At 42.5% G+C, this 17,577-nt stretch overlaps 1 pseudogene; it reads left to right on the top strand.

Annotated features, from left to right (window-relative positions):
* The first annotated feature begins 6,504 nt into the window (after nucleotides 1-6,504).
* On the top strand, nucleotides 6,505-7,741 carry LOC148774440 (non-histone chromosomal protein HMG-14 pseudogene; annotated as a pseudogene).
* Nucleotides 7,742-17,577: the final 9,836 nt, after the last annotated feature.

The raw sequence follows: 17,577 nt of genomic DNA, 5'->3' as shown, positions 1-17,577 counted from the left end.
GTCTTATTTTGTATTAACAAAGGAATTATCTTAATTTAATAGGCATGCAACTCTATAGGAAAAGCAAAAACACAAAATACGGAATCAAAATAATTAAAATGGAAATACATATTGACAAAAACATGGGGGATATGAACCCACCATCAATGGCATTGTCTATAGCCATAAATCCCACATGGAAATAGATCAACGACACTAACCAACTTCATATCTAACTATTCCCTCACCAAATAGCTAATTAACTAAAACAACATAAACTAACACTCTTAGAAAGATCAGGAAGATGAAAATTTAAGTAGGATATAGAGTATTTTAATTAACATGTAAGATTAATGTTAAAGGTATATTATACTTTTGTCTTATAGAAAAGCCATTTTAAATGTCTTTAAAGTATCTACAAAAATTAATCATCTAAATACAGTTTCAAATACATAAGTCCCCAAAAGACTGTGATTGAACAAACGGTAATAAGGTTAGAAATGTAGAGCAGAGACTAAAGCAAAAATTGCAATTATTTTGAGTAAGGACACCTTTAAATACCCCTTAGGTCAGAGAAGATCAAAATTAAAATTTGCACCTAAACTTGTAAGTAAATAGGGATTGTATAACATATAAAATGCCAATCAATATTGTGAAAATGACTATATTACCAAATGCAATCTACAGATTCAATGGGATCCCTATCAAATTATCAAGGACATTTTTCACAGAACTAGAACAAAAAAATTCACAATTCATATGGAAATGCAAAAGACCCAGAATAGTGAAAGCAGTCTTGAGAAAGAAGAATGGAGCTGTAGGAATCAACCTTCCTGACTTCAGAGTATACTACAAAGCTGCAGTGATCAAGACAGTATGGTACTGGCACAAGAGCAGAATGATAGACCAATGGAACAAGGTAGAAAGTCCAGAAATAAATCCATGCACCTATGGGTACCTTATTTTTGACAAAGGAGGCAAGAATATACAATGGGGCGAAGACAGCCTCTTCAAAAATGGTGCAGGGAAAACTGGACAGCTACATGTAAACAAATGAGATTAGAACACTTCTTAACACCATACACAAAGATAACTCAAAATGGATTAAAGACCTAAATGTAAGACCAGAAATTATAAAACTCTTAGAGGAAAACATAGGCAGAATACTCAATGACATAAATCAAAGCAAGATCCTCTATGACCTACCTCCTAGACGAATGGAAATGAAAACAAAAGTAAACAAGTGGGACCTGATTAAACTTAAAAGCTTTTGCAGAGCAAGCAAGGTGAAAAGCCAACCCTCAGAATGGGAGAAAATAATAGCAAATGAAACAACTGACAAAGGATTAATTTCCAAAATATACAAGCAGCTCATACAACTCAATATCAGAAAAACAACCCAATCAAAAAGAGGGAAAAAGACTTAGACATTTCTCCAAAGAAGACATACAGATGGCTAACAAACACATGGAAAGATGCTCAACATCACTCATTATTAGAGAAATGCAATCAAAACTACAATGAGATATCACCTCACACCAGTCAGAATGGCTATCATCAAAAAGTATACAAACAATAAATGCTGGAGAGGGTGTGGAGAAAAGGGAACGCTCTTGCACTGCTGGTGGGAATGTAAATTGATACAGCCACTATGGAAGATGGTATGGAGATTCCTTAAAAAACTAGGAATAAAACCACCATACGACCCAGCAATCCCACTCCTAGGCATATACTCTGAGGAAACCAAAATTGAAAAAGACACATGTATCCAATTGTTCATCGCAGCACTATTTACAATAGCTAGAACATGGAAGCAACCTAGATGTCCATTGACAGATGAATGGATAAAGAAGTTGTGGTACATATACACAATGGAATATTACTTAGTCGTAAAAAGGAGTGCATTTGAGTCAGTTCTGATAAGGTGGATGAACCTAGAATCCATTATCCAGAGTGAAGTGAGTCAGAAAGAGAAAGATAAACATCATATTCTAATGTATATATATGGAATCTAGAAAAGTGACACAGAAGAATGTATTTGCAGGGCAGCAGTGGAGAGACAGACATAGAGAACAGACTTACGGACGTGGGGAGAGGGGAGGGGAGGGGGAGAGGTGTGGAGAGAGTGACACGGAAACTTACGTTACCACATGTAAAATAGATGGACAACGGGAATTTGCTGTATGGCTCAGGAAACTCAAACAGGGGCTCTGTAACAACCTAGAGGGCTGGGATGGGGCAGGAGATGGGAGGGAGGTTCAAAAGGAAGGGGAGATATGTATACCTATGACTGATTTGTGCTGAGGTTTGACAGAAAACAGCAAAATTCTGTAAAGCAATTATCCTTCAATAAGAAAATAAACTTAAAAAAAAGACTCAAAAAAAAAAGCCAATATGTGACAAATAAATCCACATGAGATGTGTTAAATGCTATAGTCAGAAGCAGATTCATAAATTAAATGCTTTATACATTTGTACATATATGCTTAAATATTCAGTTCAGTTCAGTCGCTCAGTCGTGTCCAACTCCTTGCGATCCCATGAATCACAGCACACCAGGCCTCCCTGTCCATCACCAACTCCCAGAGTTCACTCAAACTCATGTCCACAGAGTCGGTGATGCCATCCAGCCATCTCATACTCTGTCGTCCCCGTCTCCTCCCGCCCCCAACCCCTCCCAGCATCAGACTCTTTTCCAGTGAGTCAACTTGTCACATGAGGTGGCCAACGTATTGGAGTTTCAGCTTTAGCAGCAGTCCTTCTAATGAACACCCAGGACTGATCTCCTTTAGAATGGACTGGTTGGATCTCCTTGCAGTACAAGGGACTCTCAAGAGTCTACTCCAGCACCACAGTTCAAAAGCATCAATTCTTCGGCGATCAGCTTTCTTCGCAGTCCAACTCTCACATCCATTCATGACCACAGGAAAAACCATAGCCTTGACTAGACGGACCTTGGTTGGCAAAGTAATGTCTCTGCTTTTTAATATGCTATCTAGGCTGGTCATAACCTTCCTTCCAAGGAGCAAGCATCTTTTGATTTCATGGCTGCAGTCAGCATCCACAGTGATTTTGGAGCCCAAAAAAATAAAGTCTGACACTGTTTCCACTGTTTCCCCATCTATTTCCCATGAAGTGATGGGACCAGATGCCATGATCTCCGTTTTCTGAGATCAGTGGAGAAATAACTCCAGAAAAAATGAAGGGATAGAGCCAAAGCAAAACAAATACCCAGTTGTGGATGTGACTGTTGATAGAAGCAAGGTCTGATGCTGTAAAGAGCAAAATTGCATAGGAACCTGGAATGTTAGGTCCATGAATCAAGGCAAATTGGAAATGGTCAAACAGGAGATGACAAGATGAACGTCAACATTCTAAGAATCAGTGAACTAAAATGGGCTGGAATGGGTGAATTTAATTCAGATGACCATTATATCTACTACTGTGGGCAGTTAGCTCTTAGAAGAAATGGAGTAGCCATCATGGTCAACAAAAGAGTCCGAAATGCAGTACTTGGATGCAATCTTAAAAATGACAGAATGATTTCTGTTCATTTCCAAGGCAAATCATTCAATATTACAGTAATCCAAGTCTATGCCCCAACCAGTAATGCTGAAGAAGCCAAAGTTGAACAGTTCTATGAAGACCTACAAGACCTTTTAGAACTAACTCCCAAAAAAGATGTCCTTTTCATTATAGGGGACTGGAATGCAAAAGTAGGAAGTCAAGAAACACCTGGAGTAACAGGCAAATTTGGCCTTGGAGCACGAAATGAAGCAGGGCAAAGGCTAATAGAGTTTTGCCAAGAGAACGCACTGGTCATAGCAAACACTCTCTTCCAACAACACAAGAGAAGACTCTACACATGGACATCACCAGATGGTCAACACCGAAGTCAGATTGATTATATTCTTTGCAGCCAAAGATGGAGAAGCTCTATACAGTTAGCTTAATAAGTGAAAAAAATGTTTAACTTTAAATGTTTAGATATATGTATATTATATTTCAATGTGTGTCATATGTGTGTGTATATATCAGTTCAGTTCAGTCACTCCATCATGTTCAACTCTTTGCAACCCCATGGACTGCAGCACACCAGGCCTCCCTGTCTAACACCAACTCCCAGAGATTACTCAAACTCATGTCCATCAAGTCAGTAATGCCAGCCAACAATCTCATCCTCTGTTGTCCCCTTCTCCTCCTGCCCTCAAGCTTTCCCAGCATCAGGGTCTTTTCCAATGAGTCAGTTCTTCATATCTGGAGGCTCAAGTATTGGAGTTCAGCTTCAGCATCAGTCCTTCCAATGAATATTCAGGACTGATTTCCTTTAGGATGGACTGGTTGGATCTCTTTGCAGTCCAAGGGACTCTAACTTTTAACTTTTAAATGTTTAAGTGTTTAAACATATGTATATTTCAATGTGTGTCATATATGTTTACATATATAGACACATATATATGGTTACCGCTTTTCATTAAATGGAAAAATAAGAGGGAAAATATAAGTAATGTTTCCTTAGTAAATTAAGAATCAGAAAAAGCAGAAAACTAATCAAGATGTCTACAAGTTGATACTTTATTGCAAAAAAATAAAATAACCTCTGAGAAGTCAAGTAATGAGGAAAAAAGGAAACATGAAAGCACAACGTATGTACAAGAAGCAGGGCAGAGCCTTTAAAGAATACTATATGACATTCAACTAATTAGTTTGAAAAATCATAGTGAAATGTTTAAACAGTTTTCAAGAGGCTATCAAAATTGATCCATTTGCCTAGATCAATAACTATTTATTTGAATAGAACATTTTTTAAGTTTCATACTGTCACTTAAGTAAAAGGGCATTGGATCCAGAAGATATAATAGGCAAGTAATTTCAAAGATTAACTGATTTTCACAACATGTAATGTTATCCAGAATGTTTAAAAGATAGGCAATTCCTAATCTGCTTTGAATCAGGAATGATTTTGTAACTGAGTTGAAATACGTCAAACCACAAACTGCAGTTCTCCTTTACACTGGAATATAAATATAAAAATTCTAAATAAGAGATTACTAAACTGAACCCAGTAATGTATTTCAATAATAGCACATACTAAGAAAAACTCTATACCATCATAAAACTACCATTTAATAATAGAGTCTGTTAATAGCTTGACCCTCTTCAAGCTGCCAAAGATTTTTTTTTAATCTCAGAGAAAGTCAAAAAGATATTTACTAAAATTAAGCATCAAATACTGCTAACATTTTATCTCAATACTTTCTAAATGCCATAAACAACATCTATCTGTAATGGTTTGAATAGTGCCCTCCAAAAAAGTTCATGTCCACCAAGAACATCAGAATGTGACCTTATTTGGAGAAAGGGTATTTGCAGGTGTGACTAAGGTAAGGATGGAGATGAGATCATACTGGATTAAGGTGGGCTATAAATCCAATGAGGGGGTCCTTAGACAGAGAGGAAGGCAATGTAAAGACGGAGGCAGGGACCATAGTGATGCATCTACAGGACAAGGAACCCCGAGGAGTCCTTGCAGCCAGCAGAAACTGGAGAGAGGCACGGGCAGTTCCACTCTGAGAGTCTCCAGGAGGAATCAACCCTGCCAACACCTTGATTTGGAACTCTGGCCTCTGGAACTGTGACGGAATCAATTTCTATAGTTTGAAGCCGCCCCACATGTATTTTGTTAGGATAGCCCTGGGCACTGTGTGCTCAGTCGCTAAGTCATGTCTGACTCTTTGCGACCCTGTGAACTGTAGCCCACCAGGCTCCTCTGTCCATGGGGAGTCTCCAGGCAAGAATACTGGAGTGGATTGTCATTTCCTCCTCCAGAGGATCTTCCCAACCCAGGTTTCCAGCATTGCCGGAGGATTCTTTACTGAGTGAGCCATCGGGTCCAAAAAGACACTTAGCTCAAAACCTGGCACATTGTAGGTACTCAATAATAGTTGGTTTCTTTCCTTTCTGAAATATTGACATATCAGGGGTGAGCCTTAGAGAAGAGAATTATATTTGGTCAGTTATGTTATTCATAGTCTCCCAATTGTGGTAAAATTATAGATTTAAAAATCTCTTCATGGATCAATTTCTCTAAGTCAATTGAATTACAGACAGGTAAATCACATACCTGGAATGTTAGGTCCATGAATCAAGGCAAATTGGAAGTGGCCAAACAGGAGATGGCAAGAGTGAACATTGACATTCTTGGAATCACCAAACTAAGATGGACTGGAATGGGTGAATTTAACTCAGATGACCATTATATCTACTACTGCGGGCAGGAATCCCTTACAAGAAATGGAGTAGCCATCATGGTCAACAAAAGAGTCCGATATGCAGTACTTAGATGCAATCTCAAAAATGACAGAATGATCTCTGTTCATTTCCAAGGCAAACCATTCAATATCACAGTAATCCAAGTCTATGCCCCAACCAGTAATGCTGAAGAAGCTGAAGTTTAACAGTTCTATGAAGACCTACGAGACCTTCTAGAACTAACACCGCAAAAAGATGTCCTTTTCAGCGGGTCCCAGCAGCTCGGGCGGCGGGAGGAGCGGCAGCGGTCAGGCTACTCAGCTTCGCGAAGGCTCTCGGCGCGCCGCGGCCCTCAGGCACCCGGCTCTCGCCCGCTCAGCCGCCACGATGCCCAAGAGGAAGGTCAGCTCCGCCGAGGGGGCGGCGAAGGAGGAGCCCAAGAGGAGATCCGCGAGGTTGTCAGCTAAACCGGCTCCTGCAAAAGTGGAAACGAAGCCAAAAAAGGCAGCGGGAAAGGATAAATCTTCAGACAAAAAAGTGCAAACAAAAGGGAAAAGAGGAGCAAAGGGAAAGCAGGCGGAAGTGGCCAACCAAGAGACTAAAGAAGACTTACCTGCAGAAAACGGAGAGACTAAAAACGAGGAGAGCCCAGCCGCTGATGAAGCAGAAGAGAAAGAAGCCAAGTCTGATTAATAACCACACACCCAGTCCTGTCAGTGGTCCCTGTTTCCCTTCTTGTACAATCCAGAGGAATATTTTTATCAACTATTTTGTAAATGCAAGTTTTTTAGTAGCTCTAGAAACATTTTTAAAAAGGAGGGAATCCCATCTCATCCCATTTTTTAAGTGTAAATGCTTTTTTTTAAGAGGTGAAATCATTTGCTGGTTGTTTATTTTTTGGTACAACCAGAAAATAGTGGGATATTGGATATGGGAGGCTTTGATTGTCTTGGGTGTCAGCTTAACATTCCATAGATGGGGGTTAGCTTTTATATCCTATAATACAAAATCATACTAAATGGCAGTTTGGAGTCAGTTGTGCATTTCATGTCTTGAACACTTTAAATTACTTCTCTTCCCATATTGTTTTGGTAGAATTATTTCCTACAGCAAACCACTTTTTGATCTTGGCTCTCCTGGTCAGAATTTTGTGCACTATACTATAACATCTTTGGTCGTGGTAGTCCAGTTTTCCTAGTAACTTGGTTAATGTGCTGTGAATGATTGACAGTTTGGGTATGTAGTGTATATGATATTAAATTGTGAATCAGTGGGACTTATGATGTAACAACATATCAATATTTGAAGATATTGGTACTTGATATCCTGTTAAGGAAAGTTTGCTCCAAATTTTAAGCTGGAAAGTCACTGGAATAAGTGTTAAGAATCACAACTACATAATATTTTAGATTTCTGGTACGTATGTGAAGAATTGTGTACAAATTGAAATGTCTGTGTAGTGATCCTCAAAACAACCAATAAAATCTCAGTTATAAAAGAAAAAAAAAAAGATGTCCTTTTCATTCTAGGGGACTGGAATGCAAAAGTAGGAAGTCAAGAAACACCTGGAGTAACAGGCAGATTTGGCCTTGGAGCATGGAATGAAGCAGGGCAAAGGCTAATAGAGTTTTGCCAAGAGAACGCACTGGTCATAGCAAAGACCCTCTTCCAATAACACTAAAGACTCTACACATGGACATCACCAGATGGTCAACACTGAAATCAGACTGATTATATTCTTTGCAGCCACAGATGGAGAAGCTCTATACAGTCAGCAAAAACAAGACCAGGAGCTGACTGTGGCTCAGATCATGAACTCCTTATTGCCAAATTCAGACTTAAATTGAAGAAAGTAGGCAAAACCACTAGACCATTCAGATATGACCTAAATCAAATCCCTTATGATTATACAGTGGAAGTGAGAAATAGATTTAAGGGACTAGATCTGATAGATAGAGTGCCTGATGAACTCTGGATGGAGGTTCGTGACATTGTACAGGAGACAGGGACCAAGACCATCCCCGAGAAAAAGAAACACAAAATGGCTGTCTGAGGAGGCCTTACAAATAGCTGTGAAAAGAAGGGAAGCAAAAAGCAAAGGAGAAAAGGAAAGATATACCCATCTGAATGTAGAGTTCCAAAGAATAGCAAGGAGATATAAGAAAGCCTTCCTCAGCAATCAATGCAAAGAAATAGAGGAAAACAATAGAATGGGAAAGACTAGAGATCTCTTCAAGATAATTAGAGATACCAAGGGAACATTTCATGAAAAGATGGGCTCAATAAAGGACAGAAATGGTAGGGACCTAACAGAAGCAGAAGATATTAAGAAGAGGTGGCAAGAATACACAGAAGAACTGTACAAAAAAGATCTTCACAACCTGAAAAAAATGATCATCGAAAAAGCAAGAGAGTTCCAGAAAAACATCTATTTCTGCTTCATTGACTATGCCAAAGCTTTTGACTGTGTGGATCACAATAAACTGTGGGAAATTCAGAAAGAGATGGGAATAGCAGACCACCTGACCTGCCTCTTGAGAAACCTGTATGCAGGTCAAAAAGCAACAGTTAGAACTGGACATGGGACAACATACTGGTTCCAAATAGGAAAAGAAGTACGTCAAGGTTGTATATGGTCACCCTGCTTATTTAACTTATATGCAGAGTACATCATGAGAAATGCTGGGCTGGATGAAGCACAAGCTGGAATCAAGATTGCAAGGAGAAATATCAGTAACCTTGGATATGCAGATGACACCACCCTTATGGCAGAAAGTGAAGAGGAACTAAAAACCCTCCTGATGAACGTGAAAGAGGAGAGTGGAAAGGTAGGCTTGAAGCTCAACATTCAGAAAACAAAGATCATGGCATCTGGTCCCATCACTTCATGGGAAATAGATGGGGAAACAGTGGAAACAGTGTCAGACTTTATTTTTTGGGGCTCCAAAATCACTGCAGATGGTGACTGCAGCCATGAAATTAAAAGACGCTTACTCCTTGGAAGGAAAGTTTTGACCAACCTAGACAGTATATTAAAAAGCAGAGACATTACTTTGCCAACCAAGGTCCGTCTAGTCAAGGCTATGGTTTTTCCAGTGGTCATGAATGGATGTGAGAGTTGGACTGTGAAGAAAGCTGATCGCTGAAGAATTGATGCTTTAGAACTGTGGTGTTGGAGAAGACTCTTGAGAGTCCCTTGGACTGCAAGAAGGTCCAACCAGTCCATCCTAAAGGAGATCAGCCCTGGGTGTTCATTGGAAGGACTGATGCTGAAGCTGAAACTCCAATACTTTGGCCACCTGATGCAAAGAGCTGACTCCTTTGAAAAGACCCTGATGCTGGTAAAGATTGAGGGCAGGAGGAGAAGGGGATGAGATGGTTGGATGGTATCACCGACTTGATGAACATGGGTTTGGGTGAACTCTGGGAGTTGGGTGATGGACAGGGGGGCCTGGCATGCTGCGGTTCATGGGGTCGCAGAGTCAGACACGACTGAGCAATTGAACTGAACTGAAATCACATACTGACGCAAGAGGGAAGAAAGAATTGTGTTGGTGAGGGTGTTTTTTTTTTTTTTATTAGCCTACGAATCACTGAAATGCAACGTTTCATCACGACTTTCTGCTTATAAAGACAGTGGTGGCCAAATGGTCTAAGCCCATACACACCAATGGGAGAAACAGACCTTTATGTACCAAGAGCAGTTGATTCCACAGGTTGTTTAATGCACAGTTTTTAATTTAATATTTTCCCAGAGGCCTTTAAAAGTATCGCATGCATTTGGAAAAGTCCAATAAATATTTGTCATTTTATATATAGCCATCATTTTTTGTTTGTTTGTGGGTTCCCCTCCCCTCTCAAACACAAATCAAGTGAAATATTTAAGGTCTGAGCCAAACACCCAGGAGCTTATTCAAAATGAGTCCAAATGAATTTGCTGGCAAATGCTGGGAGTATGGAAATGAGGCTAAACTTAAGAATCCCCGAGTGGGCTGGAGAAGGAATGCTATTCAGGATGCCCTCTGGGGCAAGCTAGACTAGAAACCTGAGTAGCTGAGAATTAGCCCAGAGTGGTGTGCCCAGGCAGGGAGGGGCCGGGGAGAGCTGCCTCGAAGGTCAAGGGGTAGGAGGCACAGAAGATACAGTGTATGGAAACCAAGAGTTAGGGGCCACTATGCTCCCCAAGCCCTCCTCCAGCACATGTGCAACAGGATAGCACACACACTCCGAGTCAGTCATCTGATAGCCAAAGGACAGCCAGTTAAAACTACCCTCCTAGCACACTCCTGCGCTATGCTCGCCAACTAAGTCTAACACATTAATTTGTAGTTCCCAAATCACCCAGTTGCATCAATCCTTTTTTTTTAAACATCACTCAAATCACTCTTGTCACTTACTTGGCAAATACCTGTGCATTGAGTGTCCACTGAAACTCTGTGGGGCCTGTGACAAACGATGAGCTGAAATGGGCACAGTCGCTGCCTCAATAAACCGAGAGGGCTGCTCCTCAGTCCCGTTTCTCACAGACTTGACCCAGAGCAAACGTCTTCCTTCTATGAACCATCCCAATCTCCCCGCCTTTAGTCTGCCATCTCCTCCCTCACCCTCCACACTCAGGAGATAACAATTCCATCATACTACTCAGCTAAGAGAGATCAGCCCTGGGTGTTCATTGGAAGGACTGATGCTGAAGCTGAAACTCCAATACTTTGGTCACCTGATGCGAAGAGTTGACTCACTGGAAAAGACTCTGATGCTGGGAGGGATTGGGGGCAGGAGGAGAAGGGGACGACAGAGAATGAAATGGCTGGATGGCATCACCGACTCGATAGACAAGAGTTTGAGTGAACTCTGGGAGTTGGTGACGGACAGGGAGGCCTGGTGTGCTGTGATGCATGGGGTCGCAAAGAGTCGGACATGACTGAGTGACTGAACTGACTGACTGACTGACTCAACTAAGAAATATTTGCTGGCTACAGAAAGTGAAAGTCAAAGTCGCTCAGTCGTGTCCGACTCTTTGCAACCCCATGGCCTATACAGTCCATGCCATTCTCCAGGCCAGAATACTGGAGTGGGTAATCTATCCCTTCTCTAGCGGATCTTGCCGACCCAGGAATAGAACTGGGGTCTCCTGCATTGCAGGTGGATTCTTTACCAACTGAGCTAGAAGGGAAGCCCAATTGTCTGCAGAACAAAGTCCCAACTCCTTAGTAAAATGTAGACGAGTCTGGCCTGAATTTCCATTTCTTTCCTCTAGCCTCATCTTCAGGCTCTGCTCCTACTTGAATTTTACATTTCAGCAACTCCAAGAGATCGTTACTTTCTCAAGACACTATGTTGGATCACACTCCCAGCCTTGGTGCTTCCACTCAGCCTTCTAAATTAGGCTGGACTGTGATAGCTCCCCAAATTTCTACCTGTTTTATGGACCCTCTATCTAGTTGGTCCTACATATTGGACACTCTACAAAGGATGTTCTGGATTGTCCCCATCAAAATGCAATCTACATGTTACAAAGTGTGTGCTTCAGTTCAGGTGAGCATTTACTGAAACCTAAACTGAGGCAGACTCTGCTCAGCTTAGGGGCTACAGAGCTGAATAAGACATGACCCTACACCCTGTGGTTTTCACCATCTAGTTCAAGGGACATAAATAAGAACATAAGGGCAGTGCTGGGTGATTTATTAAATAATACAATATTATAATATATGATAAAATTAAAATTATTTGTTTCACAGGGATGAGTAGTTGCTTTGATTTAGGAGTAAGATTAAGGCTTCGTAGAATAGCCAATTCCTGAATTAGGCATCAAGAGATTATGGTAGACAGAATAATGGTCCCCAAAGACACTCACCTCCTAATGCCTAGAACCTGTGAATATATTTACCCTGCTTTGCAGATGTGATTAAGGATACTGAGATGGGAAGAGTATGTGAGATTATCCAGATGGGCCCAACATAATCAAATGGGTCCTTATAAGAGGGAGGAAAAAAGGTCAGAGGCAGAGAGATTTGAAGATGCTACGCTGCCAGCTTTGAAGATGGTAGAAAGGGCCATGGGCCAAGAAATGCAGGTGGATTCCAGCAACGGGAAAAAGACAAGGAAGTAGATTCTTCACTGGAGCCTCCATAAGGAATGCAGCCCAGCGATGCTTTGATTTTAGTCCAGTGAGACCCATTTTGGGCTCCTGACCTCCAGAAGTGTAAGAGAATACATTTGTGTATTTTTAAGCCACTACACTTGTGACAATTTCTTAGAGCAACAACAGGAAACTCATAAACAGATATACAGGCGTTTAGTGGGAATACACTAGAGGAAACAGGCACAACACGTGCAGAGCAAGGACCCTGGACCACTTTTCAATGTGAGAGAAGCTCAGCAGTCATCAGAGAGCTGTTAAGCCAAAGTTACCATCAGAGGTGGTAAGGACCCCACCTGCTCACGCAGGAGATGTAAGCAATGCAGGTTCAATCCCTGGTTCGGGAGGATCCCCTGGAGTAGGAAATGACAACCCACCTCAGAATTCTTGCCTCGGAAGGCCCACGGACAGAGGATCCACTGGAGCTCTGGACTGTTGGCAGTGATGGTGGTAAAAGTGAAGACAGGGATGGCCATTCTTTACCTGCACGGGAGGAGTTCAATAGAAGTGCCCCTGGTCTGGCCTTTCTGGATAAAGGTCACCTGGACCCAGGAGGAGGCACCAGAAAGCTCTTTGGTGTCAGAGCAGGTCATGAGGGGAAAAGAATCGACTTCCCAGGCAATGGTGACGAATGGTAAAGGTGACCCTCTGCAGAGTCGGCAGCTTTAGTTCAATCAGTAGGTGCGAGTTCAGCCACTGACCCCCGTCTTGCATATGCTTCTCTCTCGCCTGACTGCAAACTCAGATGGGTGACCTCTGGAGACCTCGGGTTCTTCCTATCTGCTGCTACTGCTACTGCTAAGTCACTTCAGTCGTGTCCGACTCTGCATGACCCCATAGACGGAAGCCCACCAGGCTCCCCGTCCCTGGGATTCTCCAGGCAAGAACACTGTAGTGGGTTGCCATTTCCTTCTCCATCTCTTTCTATCTGGTGAGACCTATTTCTGGTGAGACCAGAAATACCCTGGGCAGAGCTGACTCCAGGCAGGACATCCTCAGAGCTGGCTGTGAGTGGCCACTAGGAAGGGAAGGCAGAGGCAAGTGAGACCGATAGGGCAGAAGAGGGGTGAACTCCAGGAGAGTTCAAACATTTAATTTTGTCCTGATTTTGTCTGAGGCTAAGGGGTCAAGCCATTTCTTATTTTATCCAAATCAGCCCAGCAGCCTCTAGAGAAAAGATGATGGCACTGCTACAGTATTTCCAAAGCCCTCGACTAAATGTCTTAACGCTGCCCTGAGGCACTTAAAATGCCACTGGAAGTTAGAGCCTCACGCGGCTTAAAATAAGAGCGTTACCCAGGGCTCAATATTGAACACATGGAGTAGGGGATTTCAGTATTGTGTGATGGCCTATGTCAGCTGGCCTAACCTTTTTCAGTTGCTTTGTGGGAAAATTGGGTTTACTTTGTAGTGAAAGTTTCCTTGGGACCCAGGACTCACTCCAAGAGCCATTTTGACAGAAAAGTTTCCTCTCACAAGACTGCTTCAAGGTTGTGTTCACATCACACTCATCTCTAGGCCCTGATCAGAGGTTCTTACGTGTTCTTGTTGTTGTTTGGTTGCTAAGTTGTGTCCAACACCTTCGTGACCCCATGGACTGTAACCCACCAGGCTCCTCTGTCCATGGGATTTCCCAGGCAAGCACACTAGAGTGGGTTGCCATTACCTTCTCCAGATCTTCCCAACCCAGGGATCAAACTCAGATCTTCTATGCATCTCCTGAATTGCAGAGAGATTCTTTTACTGCTGAGTCACTGGGGAAAGCCCTTCTCATGTGTTCAGTTCAGTTCAGTTCAGTAGCTCAGTCGTGTCCGACTCTCCGCGACCCCATGAATCACAGCATGCCAGGCCTCCCTGTCCATCACCAACTCCCGGAGTTCACTCAAACTCATGTCCACAGAGTCGGTGATGCCATCCAGCCATCTCATTCTCTGTCGTCCCCTTCTCCTCCCGCCCCCAACCTTTCCCAGCATCAGAGTCTTTTCCAGTGAGTCAACTCGTCGCATGAGGTGGCCAAAGTATTGCAGTTTCAGCTTTAGCATAAGTCCTTCCAATGAACACCCAGGATTGATCTCCTGTAGAATGGACTGGTTGGATCTCCTTGCAGTATAAGGGACTCTCAAGAGTCTTCTCCAACACCACAGTTCAAAAGCATCGATTCTTCGGCGATCAGCTTTCTTCACAGTCCAACTCTCACATCCATACATGACCATGGGAAAAATCATAGCCTTGACTAGACGGACCTTGGTTGGCAAAGTAATGTCTCTGCTTTTTAATATACTATCAAGGTTGGTCATAACTTTCCTTCCAAGGAGTAAGCATCTTTTAATTTCATGGCTGCAATCAGCATCTGCAGTGATTCTGGAGCCCAAAAAAAATAAATTCTGACACTGTTTCCACTGTGCAGTCACAGTCAAAATCTCTATGGAAGTGCTTTCTCATATGAAAGAGGGTCATGACTAGAAAGACCTCTCAAGCTTTCAGAAAGCTTTCCATTTGGGACAAGGGTCCAGTTGAAACTTCTGCAGAAGTGACAACTGTGTGAGGTTCTGAAGGATAAGAAGGTACTAACTAGGCAAAGGAGGGGCATGTTTTCCAGCAAAGAGGATATTTAAGAAGACAGGGGGAGGCTGGAGCCAGATAGTACAGGTTTACCAGAGCCAGAGGGCAACTCTTCCCAACTCCACATTCAGTAACGCCACATACGAAGCTTAAAACGGGCCTTGGTGGAGTCTTTACACCCCAGAAACTGGCAGATGCTGCAGATCAAGGCTTTTGAAAGTTTTTCTTGAGGATAAGGACCTTATCTTTCCAGCACCCTTTTTATAAAAAATGTTTGTTTATCTGGCTGTACTGGGTCTTAGTTGCACACGGAGTCTTCAGTCTTTGTGGCGGCATGAGGGCCCCTCAGTTGCAGCATGTGGGATCCAGTTCCCTGACCAGGGCTTGGACTCAGCCCCCTGCCTTCGGAGCACAGTCTTAGCCACTGGACCACCAGGGAAGTCCAGTATTCTTGCTGCTAGCAGCTTACCTGGCAGATTACAGAAGCTCACTAAATGAATTTTTTGGGAAGTGAGCTGGATGAAGTTACAGAATTCAGTCATCTGTTTTCCCAACCTATGGCTTAACCTATAGAATGGTTGAGAATCGGCATGAAGGAGGAGAGAAAAAACTAGGATGAGAACCCAAACTTCTCCTGATTGGTTCTCAGAGAGGCAAGTTCCCATCAGCTCTGAGCAGCAACCCTTCCACTCACTGAGAACATGGGCAGTCAGATATCTTAATCTCACTTTCGTCACATCTTTGACAATTAGTCTCAGTTACCACTTTTGGTAGAAAGCATTGGTGTGGTTCGTATTGGGTTCTTCTCATCCCAATGCTACCTAGGGACTCACAAGGACTCGGTAATTCACAGGATTGTCAATTTGCATTGGGGGGAGTCGGGGGAACTGGTGTCCAGCTTTTTCTACAAAAGTGATAATATGTGTAGACATATATGTTATGAACATGAGCTTAATTTTAAGAGTGGGAGTTCTGGAGATGGTCATATTTAGATTCAGATCTTGATTCTATCAGTATTTTTAGTTACAGGGACGACTTATTTATCTTCTCCTTATCTACAAGGATTCTGATACCTCCGAAAATGGTGATGAAGCTTTATCGAGATAATGCAAGTATAATCCTTGGCATATAGCCTACTGTGTAATAAGTTTCCCATAAACAGTAGTCAAAGGCTTTAAGAAATGAAAATGAGAGACATGCGGGAGAGCCAGAGATGACTTAGACAGACGTCCCTCCCTGGAGCGCTACCACGTATGGGAGACCAGGCACCAGAGTGCCTTCTGGGGGCTTGTTATTTATTACCTGCAGTGCTGAAACAGCCCAACCAGCTCCATATCATTATCATTATTTTCCTAATGATGAACTTGAGGGCAAGAGAGGTTAAGGAGCATAAGGCCACAGTTCATCTATAACTGAACCAGAATTTTAACCTAGTTTTCCTGTTTTCAAAACCTATGATATTCTCTATATTATGCTACCTCAATAGGTAAGAAAGTCCAGGGGAAAGCCTCTTTCAAAAATTTTAATCTGTCCAAGATAAAATAATAATAATATCCAAACTACAATTCAAGTCTTTGAAACCTACCCTGGTGCAGTTTGCATCAACCCAGTACCCCACACAAGTAGATTTAGATCAGCTCTATTCAGGACATTAGTAGATCAAAATAAACCACATGTGTGGGTCAATGATGCAATTTGAACTCTCCTGTTCACAGGTGGAAACAGAGGACATTGAATGCCTTTTGTTACCCAAAGGTATGAACTATAACTCTGGTTTTTTTCCTCACTTCTAAACTCCCCAGCACTACTTCTAGCCCTGTTACCCACTGGATGTGTGCCTCAGTTTCCACATTTAGAAACAGGAACCATAATCCTTCATAATGCCACTGTGAGACAAAGCCATCTGAATTCATGGGTGTAATTATGTGTACAAAATGGGTGCCCATCCACTTTCAGTTTCCTTCCTTCCCCCAGAAACACAGCTTTGGGCTTCCCTGGTGGCTCAGAATGTAAAGAATCTGCCTGCAATTCAGAAGACCAGGTTTGATCCCTGAGTTGGGATGATCCCCTGGAGAAGGGAATGGCCACCTACTTTAGTCGTCTTACCTGAAGAATTCCACAAACAGAGGAGCCTGGTGGGCTACAGTCCTTAGGGTCACAAAAGAGTCTCTGACACAATAGCGCAACTAACACTTTTTCATCGAACTGCATCCTAAGCTCAGCATTGGGGAGTACACAGTATTCTATAGGGTACGCCCTGAACCATGAGTAACCCCAGCCCTTGTTTATGCCAAGAGATTCCCCTATCAGGACTCTCCCTCAATAATGGGTGGTGGTGACAAGGAATCAAAGTGCAGTCTTGGGACATTCAGCAAACATTAACCACTTCATTGGTGATTACTTCACAATGGGCTCTATTGTCTGCCAATCGGTTATCACACGGGACCGTGAGTGAGTACAGGCCAGTCACAAGTGAAGGGTGAGCACCACACTCAGGCACTTTCGGAAACGAGTCAAGTGGGAGAGGCAGAAGGACCAGGTCAGACATCCCCGCTCTGTGAGGAGTCTGTGGTCTGCATCACTGCTTTTGAAGAAATGTATCTGGAGCGTGAGGACCACATTTCAGTCCAGCTCTGCTGGCAACC

Source organism: Moschus berezovskii, chromosome 22 (assembly GCF_049115385.1).
Source record: "Moschus berezovskii isolate FMDL1 chromosome 22, NW_MosBer_1.0, whole genome shotgun sequence".
NCBI lineage: Eukaryota > Metazoa > Chordata > Mammalia > Artiodactyla > Moschidae > Moschus > Moschus berezovskii.
Note: the sequence above shows the minus strand (reverse complement) of the source record. Positions and strands in the feature narration are given on the sequence as shown.